Source organism: Acipenser ruthenus, chromosome 8 (genome assembly GCF_902713425.1).
Source record: "Acipenser ruthenus chromosome 8, fAciRut3.2 maternal haplotype, whole genome shotgun sequence".
In the NCBI taxonomy this organism is placed as follows: domain Eukaryota; kingdom Metazoa; phylum Chordata; class Actinopteri; order Acipenseriformes; family Acipenseridae; genus Acipenser; species Acipenser ruthenus.
This window is the reverse complement of record NC_081196.1, coordinates 29687199-29708635: the sequence shown is the minus strand read 5'-3', so window position 1 is coordinate 29708635 and position 21437 is coordinate 29687199. Positions and strand designations below refer to the sequence as shown.

General features: G+C 44.3%; 1 protein-coding gene across 1 annotated transcript in view; it reads right to left on the bottom strand.

Moving 5' to 3' along the window:
* The window catches only part of LOC117406694 (AF4/FMR2 family member 3-like), a 266153-nt gene extending 246192 nt beyond the window's left edge, over nucleotides 1-19961 (bottom strand). Inside the window, exon 1 of the mRNA XM_059028801.1 lies at nucleotides 19854-19961. The gene's annotated coding sequence lies outside the window, so the exon portion shown is untranslated. The remainder of the gene's footprint in view (nucleotides 1-19853) is intronic.
* Between the last annotated feature and the right edge of the window lie 1476 nt (nucleotides 19962-21437).

Here is a 21437-nt window from a genome sequence, read left to right as displayed (position 1 = left end):
AGAAACACTGATCAGCAGATTTGGGATCCCCCCCTTTGTTATGGTTAATGCTAACCAGAAGGAGAACCATATTGTGAATCGTGAGTGTTTTGTTTGTTTTTGTCGTGTCTAATTATACTTGTTTGTTATTTAGATGGCTAACATGATCCGGAGCTGTCGCTACAGGGCAGAACAAACCCAGACATCACTGCACTTGTTTCATGATAAATTGTATTTGCACCACAAGCACTACAGCACTCACTTTGGACTGTTGACCGTGTTTGTATATTGTGGGTGTATTAAAGACTGTTTATTGTTTCGGGACTAAACCTCTGGGTTAACCTGTGTATTACCATTGATTGTTATTTACCGTTTGTCATGAGACTTTGGATTATAAATAAAAGATCACTCTGGAAGAAGGCGAGACTCCGTTGCAAGAACGTGTTGACCCAGAAGGGAAACAATGTAAAGACAACTGCACTCGTTTAACAAGGGGTCATGCGTGACAGCATATAAGGGGGACGGAGAATCGTAATCAGTTCCTTCGCTTTGGTTACGGAAACATAACCCGGAAGGACCCGTGCAGCATTTTATAAAATATTGTGAGTGTTTGTTTGTCTTGTCTATAATTGTTACTTGTGTTTTATAGACAGCTAACACGTTCTGGAGCTGTCGCTAAGGGCCAGCATAAAAACCTGGAACAGCACTGCACTATAGTCACTCATTAAACTGTATCACCCACCACGAGCACTACAGCACGTACCCAGGACTGGTGACCGTGTTTGTATATTGCAGGAGAGACACCTGTGTTTATTGTTTGGGACTGCAACCCTTTATTATTTAACCCTGTGCATTACACATTGCTGTGTATTGCTGGGGATCATTGTTTTGGTCACCGGGGCAGCAGTGTGGAGTAGTGGTTAGGGCTCTGGACTCTTGACCGGAGGGTCGTGGGTTCAATCCCCAATGGAGGACACTGCTGCTGTACCCTTGAGCAAGGTACTTTACCTAGATTGCTCCAGTAAAAACCCAACTGTATAAATGGGTAACTGTATGTAAAAATAATGTGATATCTTGTAACAATTGTAAGTCGCCCTGGATAAGGGCGTCTGCTAAGAAATAAATAATAATAATAATAAAGTATAAAAATATAATACCCCTTTTCTATACCGGATTACAATCTCTGTCTGTGTTATTCCTGCACTGCATCACCTCTGCACCTGTTCACAATCAACCACTTTGCCACAGCTCCTTTTGTTTTATTTGACATTGTAATGAAAGCCTGGACCAAAAAACACTGATGTGATGAACTAAAGGCTGAGGCTATGGTACAAAATTGAGTTGCAGGCTAGCCCAAGTATAACAGCTTGGGGGGTGATGTAAGTATAGGTGCAGTGCAAATAATTGTGGATTCAGATTCCATTGCGGTCAGACAATTATTTTGCACTGCGCCCTGTGTAAACTTAAGAGCAATGCAAATTACTCAACACGCACAAATAATGATCCGCAATTATGATAATAAGGATCTCAATGAGTGCATCGGTCTATTTTTGCAGCCGCAGTTGCATAGTTAGAAGTACAGAGAGCAATAGTTGCTGTATGACATTTGTGAAGCATGAAAATACAACCCCAAAAAATATGTCAGAGGAAGGGCAGCAAAGTCCTCTTGGAGCACAGAAAACAAAATAAAAGTTGGTAACACTTTATTTTAAGCACTACATATTAGGCATTTATTATGTACTTATTTGTGACTAATTAACACATAATACATCATGCCTCCTAATAAGAGTTTGTTAGGTACTTATTATACTTATTCTCAAACATGCCTTACTAACAGGTTACTGGTTAATAAAGGATTTGCATGTCTTATACTGAAGTGAAGACTGTTCTTGGCCATATTAGGTCCTACTAGCTGCTTGTATATGATTAATACCTTGGTAATAAAGTAGCAAAACAAAGTGGACCATGCATGGATAGCACTCTATCCCAGAGCTGGACTTTGTTTCCAATAAAGGGCTTATTAGGAGGACGTTGGTCACTAGTGAAGAGTTTTGCAGCCCCTATTCTAAAGTGAAGGTTTCATTTTCATTAATTAAGGGCTTATTAGATGCATATAAGTCATTAATAAAGACTTTTGCAGCCTCTATTCTGAAGTGAAGGCTGCTTTTACATTACTTAAGAACTTATTAGCAGCATGTCAGTCATCAATACAGTTTTGATCTACCAAATAATGCACAAAAAGCAATTATCACCAGGGTATCTTTAATCAGTTGTACAACCTGTATACTGAAGTGAAGACTCCAGGCATGCCATGAAGCTCTTACTCACATTAATGAACCTGATAATATAATAATAATAATAAATTGAAGTAAAAAAAACAGACAAAATCCTTTTAGTTAGGAATTTATTATTATTATTTTTTTAATAACTGTTAAAACTTGTAACAAATTGCTATATAATTATTTTCCCAGTAAAACATACAATCTTAAATTGGAAATATTTTTTCCAAAAAAGGTCAGATACATTCTGCATTCCTAAACAGATACAGCACCAACTGGTGCAGTGTATAATGTATCATTTTTTTTCTAAGGCCATCAGCAATCTCTTGTAAAGGGATAACATTTGCAATAACATTGGAAATTTAAACAAAGTACTATTTATTTTTTCCATATTCTGTATTATTAGCATTAAAGAAATGGGGATTTTGAATGTGATTTCTAACACGATTTTCAGCTTTAACATCACAAATTAACATTATCAGTTAGAGCCCTATGAAAATCTTTTCATTATTTTCTGATTAGAGTTTTTACTGTTTTAAAAAATGTAATTAGGTTGATTTAATTGAACTTACATAGACAGCAGACGCAGTGAACAAAACAAAACATAAATCTACAGGCTTATATATTTTTTTTTTCCATTTATGTTTTGTTGAATTATATTGAAAAATAGTATTGTTAACTTCTAAAACGGGTTGTATAAGTAAAAAACTTTATTTTTTTATTTTTGCGCTCCAAGTAAAACATAAATATTTTTTTTGTTTCTCTGTATTAGTCATCAGTTAATAGGGTTAAAAAAAAAAAACATTACCTACAACAGGGAACTGACTTACTTGCAACTTTATACAGTTGTTATACAGCGTCAACGCCTCGGTGCTTCGGCTCTGTCGACGTTCCAGAGCTATACACCTCGACTGAAATGTCTAATTTCCACCTGTGTGCATCCTGCAGGTGGAAATTGCCTCCGCAGGACAAACACACTCTGTGTACGAGGTGCCTGGGCATTGAGCACGCCTCTGCTGCCTTGGCAGACAGGTCATCCTGCTCCTTTTGCACCGGGTCCAAGGAGAGCAACCTACAGAAAAGACTGGTGCTTTTCTCAGACAAGAAACCTACAGCCAGCCTAGGAGAGCTGTTGTCAGTCTCGGGGTCCCAGGACTCCCCTCCCTACCCTCCAAGCCCTGCACAAAGTATTCCTTCTGTGCAGACTTCACAGCGCCACCGCAATTGCTCTAGATCTCCCTCGAGGGGCAGAAAGAGAGCTAGAAATGCGGGGATATTGCGAGGGATATTGCCGAGTTAAAGGGCCAAATGGTCCAAATACTCGAGCTCTTAAGCAGTCAGCAGGTCCCCCTGCACCTGCCCCAGAGTATAACCCGGCTTTGCCAGTGGTTGCTACAGAGGCTGAACAACAGGACGTGGTGATAAGCGAGGAGGAACAGGATGCGCTATCCCCTTCCTGGGATGAGGAGTCCTTCTTGCGAACAGAGACTCAGGACCCAGACCTGACTCAGGTAATGGCCCCCAGCTCCGAGCTCGCCTCGGAGCCTGAGATTCCAGCGCCCTCGAACTCGGTTTGGGCACTGATGGAAAAGGCCGCCAACTTCCTCCAGGTACCCTGGAAGGCAAGTTCCGAGCAGCGCAGGTCTGTTTTCAGACCAGTGCAGACTTCGACCACCCAGCCCTTTCCGGCATCCCCGGAGGTCAAATCCTCTTGGCAACACCCAGCCTTAGCACCCAGCCATGCTTGCCTCCATGGAGGGAGCAGAGGCGGTAGGGCTCGCACAGTTCCCCCCGGTGGACTCCACCATAGTGGCCCTAGTGCGAGCCCCCCCAGTAGGAGGTCTATCCAAGGATCCTGTATGCCCTAACAGCCAATGCAGGATCACAGAAGCCCACCTGAAAAAGGCTTACGCGGCCGAAGCGCAGGTGACACGCCTTGCAAACACAGGAGGCCTTTTGACGGCCTACCTGGGCAGCATACTACGCTCTGTTACCTTTCCTGAGCCGCTAGCTTCAGAGCTACACGCAGTCTCGGGCACTTTATTGCAAATATCAGGGTTCCAAGGGCAAGCCCTGGGTAGAAGCCTGGATGACTGGCTGATTTGTTCCCAGTCCCAGGCAGGAGCAGTGGCCCACACAGTGATTGTGACAGAGCATCTGTCGATGCTGGGTCTCACCCTCAACAATGCAAAAAGCCAATTAACACCGGTGCTGGATTCCCTTACAATGCGAGCCAACCTGTCGGACGACAGGGTAGCTGCTATTCGGAACTGCCTGGCCCTGTTTCAACCAGGGTCCACAGTACAATTAGTGTTGTGCCAGAAACTACTGGGTCTGATGGCTGCAGCATCCTCAGCTATTCAATTGGGGTTACTTCATATGTGCCTGCTTCAAGTAGCTGACAGTGTCTTGTCTGTGCTGGAATGCGCTACGCTGGTGGAGGCAAGCCCATCACCTGAGCAAAGGCATAAGGAAAGGAGTTATTTATAACCATCAAGTGGTGACGACAGATGCATCCAACTCCGGATCCTGGTCGGGTTGCTGGACGTCCCTGCACATAAATGCGCTAGAGCTGAGAGCAGTCCACCTCGCTCCACAACATTTTCTCCCTGTGCTCCACAACAAACATGTTCTTGTCCGTATGGACAACGTGTCAGTGGTTACATACGTGAACCACCAGGGAGGGCTTCGGTCCCCAGGGTTACACCGCATAGCCTTTCGGCTACTGATCTCGGCACAGAGGCACCTACTGTCCCTCTGGGCTGTACGTCTCCCGGGTGTAGTGAACAGGGCGGCGGATCTCCTCTCCATGGAGGGTCCTCACCTGTCAGAATGGTGACTGCACCCTCAGGTGGTGAAGCACATTTGGGAATGCTTTGGGGAAGCCCAACCCCCCTGGGGTTGTCCCTCTGCAGCTGCGGAGGTCCACTAGGCGCCAACGCGCTAGCGCACGAATGGCCCAAAGAGCCTTTATACGCTTTCCTTCCTATACCAATGCTCGAGAAGGTCAGGAGAGAGGAAGCGACAGTTCTGGTGGCCCCCAGATGGCCCAGGAGAACCTTGTTTTCAAACCTCTGCCAGCTGCTGCAGGGCCAGCCCTGGGAGATCCCGCTGCGCATGGATCTCAGCCAGGCGAACAGCACCCTCTGGCACCCAGAACTGGGCAGACCAGCTGTGGGTCTGGCCACTGAACGGGACCATCTGTCTGCCCTAGGGTTCTCAGACGCTGTAGTTAGTACACTGCAGAACACTAGGAAAACTGGTGCATGGCCAGAGGCCATGATCCTGTGTATTGCCCTATAGCAGTTATTTTACAGTTAAAAACCCAAATAAATTCCTAATTAAAAGGATGTTGTCTGTTTCTTTTTTACTTCAACTTGTCAGGTTCATTAATGTGAGTAAGAGCTTCACAGGGTGCCTGGAGTCTTCACTTCAGTATACAGGCTGTATGTATTATGTGTTAATTAATCACAAATAAGTACATAATAAATGCCTAATATATAGTGCTTAAAATAAAGTGTTACTGAAAAGTTTTCTGAGAAGGAGCTGAGAGTCCTTACGACTGAGGTCACTCAGCATGAAACAAAGTTGTTTGGAAAAACCAACATCAGTTATGCTGGTATCCTTAGGAAATGATATGTATTGGCCTGCCCTTTTTAGCTTGACATCCAGAAATTTGCCTAGCACTCTGGAAAAGGTGGATTGGGCTATTCCTCCGGGCATTCCAACTGTGGACTGAAAGGAACCAGAAGGTAAGTGGTGCGGAGAACACAGCACTTTCACATGTGCAGGGATAGCGGTTCCTAGATTGATGCTGGTCTAGCTCATCCCTCAATTCAGCTATTAGGTCTAGGTTGACCTGTGGAGTGAGACGATAACAAACAAAGTGACCCTGGGATTGAATATGCAGGGTCTTCTTTGTCTTTCCCTTCTCCTCCAAAACGTGTTCCTGCCTCTCCTCAATAAGAGCCAAGAGTCGCAACATCAGGAAGTTACCACAGCAGTTATCCTGAAGCCAATTACAGATATCTGCAGGTGTGTGCTTTTATACAGCTCTTAGTTACTCGTTTCTACAATGGTTTGCACCTTTTAAGAAGAGGTGTAAAGTTTTTGGAGGGTCAGCAATTGCCTAAGTGCAAGGAAAAATTCATACATCACATTATAATGTTAGTGCCCGCTTCAAATCCAGATCCTGCCCAATTCCATGCTCTTTTCTTTATTTGAATGTATTTCAATATAATTGTAATGGATTGATGACAGCAAAATGCAAATTTGATAGCGGGTGCAGAACACCAGGTGAACACCATTCTTTACAGATGCTGCATTTTTAGCGACTGGTAAAATCAGACTTTATGGCTGCTCAACACGACTTACAGCAGCATTATGGGGGTGTTGCACCCGCAAATCACTTTCCGCATATCCTTACATCACCCCTTTGGAATCATATTATGGTACCTGAGCAAATCACCCTAAGGCAGCATTTAGAGTCTAAATAAAATTGGACCCCTGCATTTGAAATTGCACTAATCAAAATTAAAATGGCTCCACCGGTCAATTGCATGAATTAAAAAATGTAGAAATACTTTTCCCAGCTCATGGTTAATTGAAGTGTGTCTGTCTCTCTTGCTGTTTTACAACTGTATAAGCAAAGACATAAATAATGTTTCTTGTGCGACATCCACAATATAATTTGAGCTTGGGAATTATAAAATAAGGATATTTACTGACTATGAATTAAATTTCACTATCCACAAACAAAAAGTCATACATGGCCCCAATATGGAAGTTATATTAGGTTACAGGTCAACGTGAAAGACAATGTTAGATTTTCCAAAAAGAGTATAATAAACAGTAAAAATACAGCATCACAAAGGCAAAGACTGCATCACAAATTGTTTTCTGTAATTGGGGTGCAATCAACTTGAAAACTAAGGTTCTTTCTGAAACTGGCTCCTAACTGACTAAAACATGTTGTGATGATTTCCCTATTGAAAAGGTACAACAAGCTGGAGGAAAATTCACTGTGGAATAAAACTCTTTTGGGCCTATACCCAGCTCAGGTCCAAACAAGTTAATCTACAGTACGCTCCAACCGCATCTACTGCCACCTAGTGACTGGAACTGGGTAATGGACCAACTGGGTGTGAGCCCAAGCGTACAGATAACGCAGTCCTATCTGCAGGATCACTACAATATACTCACAGCCTTTGTGTGCATCCTACAGAGTCCGAATTGAAACTGATTTGATGGGACTCCCGAGTGGCGCATCCAGTAAAGGCGCTCCGCGCAGAGTGCAGGATGTGCCCTATAACCTGGAGATCGCAGGTTCGAATCCAAGCTATGTCACAGCCAACCGTGACCGGGAGTTCCTAGGGGGCGGCGCACAATTGGCTGAGCGCTGCCCGGGTAGGGAGGGCTTAGGTCGGTAGGGGAATCCACGGCTCACCGCGCATCAGTGACCCCTGTGGCCGATAGGGCGCCTGTGGTTCTGCAGTGGAGCCCACAGATCTGTGTTGTCCTCCGGCACTATAGGTCTGGCGGCATTGCTGTGGATCTGCAGTGCGAAAAATGACAGCTTGGCAGGAGCACGTTTCGCAGGACGCGTGTTCCAGCCTCCGTTCCCCGAGTCGGCGGGGGGGTTGCGAGCGGTGAGCCAAGGATGCAGATAATAATTGGGCATGCTAAATTGTGGAGAATAACCAGGGTAAAAAGATTGGTGATGACTAAATTTATATTAAAAAAAATAAACTGATTTGATTAAATGCTGATGGAAATGAACAAGTCTGATTTCATCAGAGGAAGATGAAAATATAGCACATATTTCCACTGCGGGCTAGGTGTCTACCAATCTTGTTTCATTCAAAACCCCAGGCATGATAAGCTAAAGAAAACGACTACTGCACCTCCAAGTCCTGTAAAAATGCAACAACTTCTGCTTCATAATTATTGTCATGTATCATTTTCTTAGATTTAATGTGCAGGCTATTTTCCTTTGGTTTGTTTTTTGTAGTATATATTTGAACTTTCAAACCAGAAGATTTACAAGTAAAATACATTTTAAAACGAATTACCAATAATACACTGTGGGTTGTCTGTGAATAAACATTTACTTTGTACAAGAAGAAGACAATAAATAAACTATACTGTAAATTTGAGCAAAATTTTTGGAAGAAAAAAAATCCACCTGGAGATCGTCAATCTTCAACAGAATGTGGATTAATTAGATCATGTATTTCTTTGATTAATACTCTCAAATAAATGCACTGTGTATGTTTTGCATTTCTTTAAGATATTTTTCTAGGTACATGTCACCCTCAGCTTAATTGTCAAGGGAGGAGGAAATCCTATGTACAGAAAGTGACCTTGTGCTATCTGGTATTTTACTGCATCAGCAAATGCTAAATCTGTCTGGATAAGTTCCAAGCCAGTTTGTCTCTTTCTTTTCCCATACACTACAGTATAATCTTTTACAACACATTCCCTTAGCATCAAGGACAAGGATGATAGTTAATAATGACAGTGGCAAACCTACCAGATTGAAGTTTAGTGCTTATTAGGCACACTTTTATTAAACAATTCAACAAACAAACAAAATGAAGATGCACCCAGTGCAGGGATATCGCACACAGCCTACTGCTCTCAGTGCTCCTACTACTATCCTACATGGACACTTGCCATGTGTCATTTCTCTGCAGTGGATTACTCTCCTACAACAGCAGCACAAATTGACCACTTAACTACACAGCCACATGTGGGTTGCCATCTGTCAAAGAGGTGCTGTATTTCCCTAAGAAAATGCTGCATTCTATCCATAACTCTTAACCATAAATTATGACTCAAACCCTATAACCACCTATAAACGCTCATATTAAGCAACAAAATAGTTCCTTTATTTTATATTATCTACATCTGAATTATTTTTTCATAGCTTTTTACATCCTATAATGCGTGTTCTCTATCATTTTCTTTTTTCTGCTTCAAGCTAAACTATTTCATCAAGAACCTTTCCCTTTTCAACCACTGGGTCTGCTTCTGAGAAAACTGAAAAAAATCACCCTGGATGAGCAACTGTTATGTCCTCTCTGTGAACGAGATGCTGTATAGAGAGATTTTACATTCCTATCCAGAGTTGCAGGGGGCAGAGATGATATCCCCTTGTGGGCACTTTGAAAAACAGCTCAGAAATTCAGCTTTCCAGAGCAGTCTTTTAATATTCCTTCCAACAAAGTTCACCAATGAGCTAGCAAAATATGCATTCCTGTCGACCAGACTGTACATAGCCTTAATTCCTTAACTCTTATTATGGAGTAAAGAGTACTTTCAATAATGTATCACAGCTGCTGTACTGTGGAAGGGTGTGGGTATTCACTGACACAGGAGACAGTTTTATTTTGTTTAATCTTATGATTTGTACTGATTTTTTAAGCCCGCAGAGGGCGCTGTTGTCCGTGGTCTGGCTACCAACTATGGTATCCAGAACCAACGGGAATACCACGTCAGGGTACACAGTACAGTTCAGGTGCACTTGCAGGTGCTCAAAAATAATGAAAACGAGAAGGCAAAAAGAAACAGCGAAAATAAAACACAGTAATCAAAACTACAAAATAAAGGTGCTGCACTTTGCAGCGTGAATTTCCCCAGTCGCCGCTACCCGTATGACTCGGGTCTCCGTCCTACTCTCCGCTTTTCCTCAGCTAGGTTTTTTTAAATACACTATCGGGGTCTGCCCAAGGATTCCCCACTTTCCCTCTATCCTTTAAATTCTTTCCTTCTTTCTTTGTGGAAGTTTTTCTCCCGTACGTCCGCTGGTCTTGCCGAGCAGCATAACTGCTTGCTCATTGTACAGGTCTAAAGGGGCAGATCTGAGGAAACAGCAAAGTATTAATTTATAGGACCAGCAATCCCACTAAAACCCACCTCCCAGCCACTCAGAGAGGGGGAAAACTCACACACCCTCTTCCCCACCTCTCTGTGTCACTGCCTTGACTGGCAGGCAGATCCCACGGGACTGCCGCCCTCTTCATGCAGCACCGTGCATACGTCAGACGGCCAGTCCAGATCTCTCCCTGTTACACATCCTCCCCCTCAGAATGGCACCACCGGTCCATTCGAAATTCTACACCCCCATGCCTTCCCGAGAGAAAAAATCAGCATTTTGATGCAGCTGTCCTGCTCGGTGGACAACCCTGAAGGCATAGGGCTGCAGGGCCAAGTACCACCGGGTGATTCTGGCATTGTTATTTTTCATCCAGTGAAGCCACGCTAAGGGGGCATGATCTGTCACCAGGGTGAAGTGTCGCCCCAGGAGGTAGTACCGGAGTGACTCGACTGCCCATTTTACTGCGAGACACTCCTTCTCGATGGTACTATAGTTCTTTTCACTGGGAAGGAGCTTCCTGCTGATATACAGGACCAGGTGCTCGCTTCCCCGCACCTCCTGAGACAAAACACTGCCCCGAGACCTGTCTCTGACGCATCCGTCTGCAGGGTGAACCTCTTGCTGAAATAAGGACTGCATAGCACTGGCTTGCTACACAACCTTCGCTTCAGAGCGAGAAAGGCCCTCTGGCACGGCTCCGTCCACTGAACCATATTTGGGGCAGCCTTCCGGGTGAGGTCTGTCAAAGGCGTAGCAAGTGTGGCGAAGTTCGGAATGAACTTCCTATAATAGCCCGCTAGTCCCAAGAAAGAGCGCACCTGGGTTTTGGTCGTAGGGACAGGTCAGTCAGCCAAGGCTTTCACCTTAGCAATCAGCGGTCTGATCTGGCTGCTCCCTACTCGATACCCCAAATACTCTGACTCACTCTTCCCAATGGCACATTTCCTTGGGTTAGCAGTGAGCCCAGCCTCCCGCAAGGATTGCAGCACCGCCGCTACCTTACACAGATGACTCAACCAATCCTCACTGTGGATAACCACGTCATCTATGTAAGCAGCGTACTGCTGATGGGGCCGCAAAATGCAATCCATCATCCGCTGGAACGTGGCTGGTGCTTCGTGCAACACAAAAGGCATGGTCCTAAATTGGTATAACCAGAAGGCAGTCGAAAACTCTGTCCTCTCTCTGGATTCCGGGGTCAGGGGTATCTGCCAGTACCCCTTCGTTAAATCCAGTGTCGTCATAAAATGAGCCTTGCCTAGACGCTCCAGCAAATCATCTACCCGGGGCAAGCATCGAACTTCGATTTTTCATTAACTCGTCTGAAGTCAATGCAAAACCGAGTTGACCCATCTGGCTTATCCACCAAAACAATAGGACTGTTCCAGTCACTTTGGGACTCTTCTATTACCCCCAGTTTCAGCATCTCATCAATCTCCGTTTTTATTACCTGTCTTTTAAGTTCAGGTATACGGTATGGCCTCTGGTGAACTGGCGCGCCCGGCTCAACTTCAATGTGATGATGGGCTACTCGAGTCTGCCCCGGGACGGGAGAAAACACATCAGAAAATTCCGTTAACAGCGCCCGAGCCTGACATTTCTGTGTTGGTGTCAGATTGTCTGCAATCTGTACCAACCCTGTTTTCGCCAACACAGAAAGATCAGGTCCCAGGTCGGTGACGTCATCTGCCTGCGCCACTACCAACGCCTCTTGTTGCAACCACGGCTTCAAGAGGTTAATATGATAAATGTGTTTTTCTCTCCGTCGCTCCGGCTGGCACTTGCCAGATCGAGCACACCCCGGGGTCTTCGCCCATACAGCAGCTTGAATGGCGAAAAGCCTGTGGAAGCCTGGGGGACCTCTCTGATAGCAAAGAGAAGGGGAGGAATCAGCTGGTCCCAGTAACGCACATCACTATCAATAAATCTATGCAACATGTTAAAACACTCCACCAGACCATCGGTTTGAGGATGAAACACCGATGTCCTAATGGTTTTAATTCCCAAAAGCTTACATGTTCCGCGGATTAGTCGGGACATAAAGTTGGTGCCTTGGTCGGTTAGTATTTCTTTGGGAAAAGACCTTCACAAGCTTGTTGTCAACAGATTTGGCTGAGGCAGGGAAGGGGAATGGCCTCAGGATAACACGTGGCATAATCCAGAATGACCAATAGGTGTGTGTATCCCGCCGCACTCCTCTCCAGCGGCCCAACCAAATCCATTCCAATACGCTCAAACAGAGCTTCCACTAGGGGCAACGGCACCAGTGGGGTCCGTGGGATGACTCTAGGACTGGCCTTCTGACACTCCCCACAACGTTCGCAAAAACGTCTGACGTCAGCATCCAGCCCCATCCAGTAGAACCAAGACACAAGCCTTGCTTTAGTCTTATCCCTTCCCAAATAACCAGACAAAGGAATAGCGTGAGCCAGCTGCAGCAAATCCTCCTTAAAAGGTTGAGAAATTAGCAACTGGTGACGTATATGGCGGCGTGTCTGGGCTCGACCACCCGACCATTAACTACCACTGCTTGATCAAAGAGCCTGCCCAGCACGTCATCACTCCCTTGCTCGAGTCGGAAGTCACGGGACCAAGCTAAAAAATCAGATCCCATGGCTTCCAGCTCAGGATCAGGTCAGTCCTGAGCGGAGGCAGTCGAACCAGACCCCTGCGCTGGCTCCGCGGCCTCCCCCCCAGACTCTTCACCAATCGCCCTCACCTGAAACTTTTCAGACCCCCTCCACTGCCAGCCCTCATTCTTAGCAGCCCTGTGCTCCCGTTTAGTTTTACAGGGTTTAAATTTATGACAGAACCACTCCGCGTCGCGAAAGGGAAAGATCTCTCCAATTACTTCCTCTTTCTTAGCCAATAGGGAGGATGGGGCCGTCAGGGCAGCCAACCAATCCTTGAACTGCCCACAGTCCAGTCCCAGAACTACCGGTACTGGCAATCGAGGACACAACCCCACCTGCACCTGCGTTACCTGCTGGCCAATTTTCACCATTATGCTAACCTTGGGATAAGAACGAACATCTCCATGAATACATTTAATATGCACCCGTCCCAATATTTGCTTATGCCCCAGTGAGATTAGGCTCTCCTGTACTAGAGACTGACCACACCCTGAGTCCAAGAGAGCTTGGGTTTATGTACCATCCACTGTCACAGGAATAACAAAACCCGTTTGCTGAAGTGACTGAGGTAATTGAACAAGCTTACCTGGTCGGCTGAGGTCACAATCCATCACGGGGCAATCCCGAGCGATGTGGCCCACCTCCCTGCACGTCCAACACCTTGGTGGGCTGGTTTCTCGCCCCAACGCTTCAACAAAAGGTGGAAATACTGGAGCCATCAAAGGGGCTCGACGGTGAGGTGGCCGCGCGAAATCCAGTCCGACACCGCAGCAGCCCGTGACTAACCCATCCCTGCTCCAGTTCCCGGGCTGGGAGCTCCCGCTGAACTTTCGCCGATATCCCTCTAGTGTGGATTAAGGATGGCCACTTTCGGCGTGGGGTAATCCATCGTCCTCTCAGGGGATAGTGTTCTCACTTCTGCCTGTGCCTCCCCCGTCATCTGGGGCAAGAGGCAGCTAGCCCACTGTGCCTGAGCCCACCCGGCAGAGGTTGCCACGGCCTCGAACAACTCTAGGTAGGCTTCGGGTCTATCATCGGCCGTCATCTTTGTGGGTCTCTGTAATCGGGGATCAGGACCTGTCGGTCTAGTAGCCCCCTGCACCGCAGCAGTTAGGGTCTGGCACAGGAGGTCCATCATGGCCCCAAACTGGACGGCATCCATTTCTGCTCCGCTTGTGGGTGCACTGCTTTGTATGGGCAATGCCAGTGAATCCCACTCTGACACCACGTGTGGAAGGGTGTGGGTATTCACTGACACAGGAGACAGAAGTTGTAGTCGAAACACCGCACAGGTGCTCAGTTTTATTTTGTTTATTCTTATGATTTGTACTGATTTTTTTAAGCCCACAGAGGGCGCTGTTGTCCGTGGTCTGGCTACCAACTATGGTATCCAGGACCTCCAGAGTACCAATGCAGGGTACACAATATGGTGTAGGTGCACTCGCAGGTGCTCAAAAACAATGAAAACGAGAAGGCAAAAAGAAAAAGGGAAAATAAAACATAGTAATCAAAACTCCAAAATAAAGGTGCTGCACTTTGCAGCGTGAATTTCCCCAGTTGCCGCTGTAATGTTGTTATAATACTGTGGCGCTGTTTGAGTCCAGTCCATGTTTTGAGTGAAGTAACGTAGCTGATTGTTACGTCGCTCCAGTCCGGGTTTTCGGATATAGCGGGGAGTTGCAGTTGCAAGCTGGAAGCGCAAGGTTGTTTGTTCAGGTTTAATAAGTTCTTCTCAACACACAAGAACACTATATTTGGCGACGAGGATATCTGAACAACGCAACACGTGAGTTAAAATAAATAAATAAATAAATAAATAAATAAATAAACACGACCACGAAATGGCGGCTGCAGCGGGACTTCCTCCGTTTCCTTCATTTGACATACACAGTGACCCTAGCTCCGCTCCGGGCTCCGCTGGACTAAGTGGATTCAAAGATTTCAGAACTTCCTTATTGCGTTAAACATTAAAGACAACAAACAAAAGAAAGCTATGCTTTTACATTACGCTGGACCTGGTGTGTTTGATGTTTTTGAGACGCTGCCAGAAACCGGGGGAGTGGATGCTTATGATACTGCAGTAACGAAACTGACTGAGTACTTTTCGCCGAAAAAAAACATTGAATATGAAACATACGTTTTTCGTCAGGCGAAACAGATGGCAGATGAAACCCTTGATGCATATCATACGAGACTCAGACACCTGGCAACAACATGCGAGTTTGCAAGTATAGAAAGGGAAATCAAATCTCAAATTATTGTAAGCTGCACATCCACGCATTTAAGACGGAGAGCGCTACGAAATGCTGACATGACACTGAAAGAACTGCTGGACACAGGAAGGGCTATGGAATTCTCAGAACTTCATGCAAAAAGTATAGAAGAAACTTACAAAGAAAGACAACTTGTGGTGCTGGAATTCAAAACACGATTTTGCTTTAGGTGAATTGAAACGGCAGTTGACAAGCCACAAGACAATGGCATATTTTGACCAAACTAAAGACACAACCATTCTTGTAGATGCTAGTCCGGTTGGTTTAGGTGCCATTCTCAGCCAACAAGCACCAGACAGCAGAATCACAAACATTATCGCATATGCTAGTAGAGCTCTCACTCCTGTAGAACAACGATACTTTCAAATAGAACGGGAAGCACTAGCAATCATCTGGGCATGTGAACACTTTCACCTGTACTTATACGGATCTGATTTCACTGTGATCACGGATCATAAACCACTGGAGTACATCTTCAACAACCCAAAAGCAACACCACCCGCTAGAATGGAAGGATGGAGACTCCGCTTGCAACCCTATACCTTTAAAGTGATCCACCAAGCTGGAAAGGATAACCCTGCTGATTAGATGTCAAGGCATCCCATACCACACATGTCATCACACAACACGCAAGCTAGCACGATTGCGGAAGAGTACATAAGTTTCATTGCTGATCACACGGTCCCCAAGGCGATGACCATGCTAGAAGTGAAACAAGAAACCAAGCAAGACCCTACGGTACAAAGGCTAGCGGATTTAATTCATAAAGGAAATTGGCATGACATTAATAAAACTCCTGACACACTCACAAATATTGACTTTACCACACTTAAAGCTTTCTATCCCCTGCGCAATGAACTTACCACCAATGCAGATGCGGACATCGTACTCAGAGGCAACAGACTCATTATACCAACCTTGTTGCAGTCTAGAGCACTAGCTTTAGCTCATGAAGGCCATCTAGGCACAGTCAAGACAAAACAACTAATAAGAGACAAAGTTTGGTTTCCAGGCATTGATAAACATGTAGAAAATCTAATCCACAACTGCATCCCATGCCAAGCTGCTGTGCCACAAACACACATGGAACCTTTTCAAATGTCTAAACTTCCAAAAGGACCGTGGTTTCAACTGGCCATTGATTTCACAGGACCTTTTCCTTCTGGGGATTATCTGCTTGTTGTGTTAGATCAATACTCCCGCTACCCAGAGGTAGAAATTGTTAAATCCACGTCAGCAAATACAGTCATTCCAAAACTGGACAAGATTTTCTCATCTTTTGGAATTCCACAGGTTGTCAAGACTGACAATGGTCCTCCTTTCAATAGCCAAGAGTTCAAAAACTTTTCTACCTACCTTGGTTTCAAACACAGGAGAATGACACCCTACTGGCCAAGAGAAAATGCAGAGGTGGAACGTTTTATGAGAACACTTAAAAAGTCTGCCACACATTCCGAGGGCAAGCCATGGAAACAACATCTTTTCAAGTTTCTTAGGAACTATAGAGCTGCACCGCATACCACCACGAAACTGACCCCAGCTGAACTGATGTTTGGCAGAAAAATCAACACTACACTTCCCAGCCTGCACCATCAAACTGAAGACACATCACTTCGAGACACGCATGAAGACATATGCAGATTGTCACAACAATGCACATCCTTTGGACATCAAAATAGGTGACACTGTAATGTAGCTGATTGTTACGTCGCTCCAGTCCGGGTTTTCGGATATAGCGGGGAGTTGCAGTTGCAAGCTGGAAGCGCAAGGTTGTTTGTTCAGGTTTAATAAGTAAATGAATACAGGTTATGAATATTCATCATACTGGTTTTGGATTGTTCTTCTCAACACACAAGAACACTATAGCCGCTACCCGTACGACTTGGTTCTCCGTCCTACTCTCTCCGCTGTTCCTCAGCTAGGTTTTTTTAAAAACACTATCAGGGTCTGCCCAAGGATTCTCCACTTTCCCTCTATCTCTTTAAATTCTTTCCTTCAAGATTCTTTATGGAAGTTTTTCTCCCGTCCGTCCGCTGGTCTTGCCAAGCAGCATGACCGCTTGTTCGTTGTACAGGTCTAAAGGGGCAGATCTGAGGAAACAGCAATTAATTTATAGGACCAGCAATCCACTAAAACCCGCCTCCCAGCCACTCAGAGAGGGGGAAAGCGCACACACCCTCTTCCCCACCTCTCTGTGTCACCGCCATGACTGGCAGGCAGATCCCACGGGACTACCGCCCTCTTCCTGCAGCATTGTGCATACGTCAGACGGCTAGTCCAGATCTCTCCCTGTTACATATACATACTGTACTTCTCAGTGAAGGGAGTTCTTAACTGAATATGAATCATACTCCTACAGTAATTGTGTTCAAATTTCTTGTCCTGCCATTGCTGCTAATTATTATTATTATTATTATTTATTTCTTAGCAGACGCCCTTATCCAGGGCGACTTACAATTGTTACAAGATATCACATTATTTTTACATACAATTACCCATTTATACAGTTGGGTTTTTACTGGAGCAATCTAGGTAAAGTACCTTGCTCAAGGGTACAGCAGCAGTGTCCCTCACTGGGGATTGAACCCATGACCCTCCAGTCAAGAGTCCAGAGCACTAACCACTGCTCCACACATGATTCTGCTTTAGTTATGGTACTACTCTATCAAAACATGAAAAAAACTGTCCTGTTTTTATTCATTTTCTACAAACGCTGATCAACTGAGTGTTACTCATTTTACTCAAAAAAAATGTGTTTCTGCATTTGTGACTTCCAAAGCAAAGCTGGTACCACATTCACCACTGCAGCATTCCCTACCTTTCAGCCCCATATTCAAAACCACAGATTCAGGCCTACCAAATAACATGCAGCACAAAGCACAACTGTGTATCAAGAATATGCTGCATTTGAACAGGAAATGTCTTGGCTGCATGCTGTTGATGTAATTCCTGACCTGACTGCTTTCACACAATGAAATTTGACTTTTTAAACAGAAACTGTGAATTTCACACTTAAAATGCAGCTTGGTAGCAGCATTTCTAGTTGGAGGGTTTTAGAACGGGAATAGAATGGTGTTGAATGAAAACAAAAGGCTCTGTTTAGAATTTGAAATATTCCCTGATAGGGAACACATTTATACTAGAAGTGCTTCAGATGTGTTTTCATAGGGAGAAGCAAACATCTCAGTGCATCATATCTTTAGACATACAGTAAGTACAGTTGTTCTTGGTTTAAAAAAATGACAGCAATGCAAGAACCACTGACCCCTCAGACCTCAAGCGAGCGTCATAACCACTTTGCAAAACAGCCAGGCTCCTCTGCATTTGTGGTTTTAGAGCTTTTAACCTCATCTCATATGTGTACAGTATAAGTATGTTTTTGGGTGGGAGGTCTGTTTTGTTTAATAAACCACAGAGATCTAGACATGAAACAGGTTAACAAATGAGAAAACACAGGTTACATAAACTTTTGAATTTACTAGCTTTTTAACATCCTTGGCTTCAGCATGGCATAATGTGCTGTGCACAAATCCAGCTAAAAGATCAAATATAAATAATGTTTAAGGAGATATGACAGAATTAGTATCTAATTATTAAGTTAATACATTGGGCTATAGTAAGATTTCAAGACATTTTCCACCATGGGCAAATTGCCTGCTTCATACTATGGAGTGGGCAGTTTGCCTGTAGTTTGTGGAAAATACAGGCCTAGTCAAGTTACAAAATGAAAAATAAACAGTTTTAGATAAACCAGATGTGTTTATTTCTATTTTTGAAATATATGAGTAATGTAATTTACAGTTTGTAAAAAAAAAATAGACAATCGCCCCTACTGCTTATGACTTAAAGACAAACAGTATATATAGTGAAACAAATTAGTCTTTCTCTGCTTGATTATTGACACATTACTGACCAAGACTCATAAACTGTACTATAGATTATATAGAGTCGTTCTACCTTGTGAATTCAGTTCTCACCATTGTGATGTTTCAGACTTTTAAAGTGGTCTTCTCTGAAATCCAGACGTGAGTATAGATACAGATTGTAGTTCAAGATCAGTATCTCTTACTAATCAAGTCAGATCACAATGCCCTCTTATAGTGTTTTAATACTACGTTTGCTTTTGCTGCTGTCTACACCTGGAATAACTTGGCACTTGTCCTTAGGCACCTAAATGATTTGTGTCTCTGCATTTAGAAATGTTTGTAAATGTTTTTTAAAAAGTAATTTAGTTATGTTCATTGATTGTAAGTATAATGTTATGAGTTTTTTTCTATACTTCTGCCATTAGCTGCTGACAGGTTGCACTTGATAAAATACAATACAAATTCAAATCTGGTGTTCATCTTTTAAAACTATCCACAAGTGTTAAAGCAACAAAAGTGTAACATAACATTTACCACTTGCCAGGGCAGGTTACATGACATTATGTCAATTGAATCTGACAATATCCTCATTGCTGTAGTCGCCAAAGGTCATTTTAGTTCAGATCATTTATTCAAGGACCTGAGTTGTTCCCTTTATATAAAGCTTAGAAGAGACACTACTCTCCTCCATACACGTCACTCTAATCATATCCAGCAACACTACCTGTTACTCTCCTCTCTGGTCTCTCTTAACTACTTGATGGATCCAATTATAGAAAGCTGAAGTAAATAACAGTGTCACTGCTACTTTCATCCAGACTGGCTAAACACATTCACCTGGAAATTAAAAGTCCTCACACATTCCTACAGTTATTAAAGTATTGTGCCCTCACAAGCCATAACAGAACATTTAAAACGTTTTAAACGACAAGCACTGAACTTACCCTGACAGTGATGAAGCCATACTGTGACCTACATGCAGTTAAAAGTAGTCTTACACCCGTTTTCTCAGAGTGGCTGAGATGAAACTTGAGCCTCTAGCATGGTTCATGTCCTCTCTGACTGTGGAGTGCACATATAGAGGGGTGGTGGAGGGAGGGAGGGAGGGAGGGAGGCACCGTGCAACTTGCAGGCCTCATTTGCAGCCCTCACACACAGACACAGAGACACACACACGGATACGCTCCAAGATGCCTTGTTACAACAGCTTTCTAAATGTGGATATTTTAATTCCCAAATTTCAAGTGGCTAGCCTTCCATTTTTTAATATCTGGTTCCACACCGGGGGCCTTGTCTCTGCTGTGGTGTAGGACACTCAAGGGGTGGGGAGAGGGTGAATGGGGGTTGCCCGGCAAAGCATTGAAATCAAATGACAGAATCCAGCCGTGCCTGGCCAGCCTGCTTTTGCTGCCACTTCCTAGTAAAGCACAGAAATTGAATGGGTTTACAGTTATCCGGAGGACGTATCCCATATTCTTTGGCCAATAGTGAAAGAAAAGAAAAAACCTACTGTGATTCAAATCCCAAGCAGTTAAGTCAGGGAATTTGAAATGAAACAATGTACAGTGCCTTGCATAAGTATTCACCCCCCTTGGACTTTTCCACATTTTGTAGTGTTACAACCTGGAATTAAAATGGATTTAATTGGGATTTTTACCATTTGATTTACACAACATACTTAACACTTTGAAGGTGCAAAATATTTTTTATTGTGACACAAAAGTTAATTAAACAAAAAAAAAGACATTTGTTGGTTGCATAAGTATTCACCCCCCTGAGTCAATACTTGGTAGAAGCACCTTTGGCAGCAATTACAGCTGTGAGTCTTTTTGGGTAAGTCTCTACCAGCTTTGCACATCTGGATCCTGCAATTTTTGCCCATTCTTCTTGGCAAAATTGCTCAAGCTCTGTCAAGTTGGATGGGGACCGTTGGTGAACAGCAATTTTCAAGTCTTGCCACAGATTCTCAGTCGGATTGAGGTCTGGGCTTTGACTGGGCCATTCTAAGACATTCAGGTTCTTGTTTTTAAACCACTCCAGTGTAGCTTTGGCTGTGTGTTTAGGATCATTGTCCTGCTGGAAGGTGAACCTCCGCCCCAGTCACAGGTCTCTTGTAGATTGAAACAGGTTTTCCTCTAGAATTTCCCTGTATTTGGCTCCATCCATCTTGCCCCCAATCCTGACCAGTTTCCCAGTCCCTGCCGATGAAAAGCATCCCCATAACATGATGCTGCCACCACCATGCTTCACCGTGGGGATGGTGTTCTCAGGGTGATGAGCAGTGTTGGCTTTGCGCCACACATAGCGTTTTGCACTAAGGCCAAAAAGTTCAATTTTGGTCTCATCAGACCAGAGAACCTTTTTCCACATGTTTGCTGTGTCTCCCACATGCCTTTTGGCAAAATCCAAACAGGATTTGATATGGGTTTTTTTCAGCAATGGCTTTCTTCTCACCACTCTTCCATAAAGCCCAGCTTTGTGGAGCGTCCGGGTCATAGTTGTCCCATGGACGGTTTCTCCCATCTCAG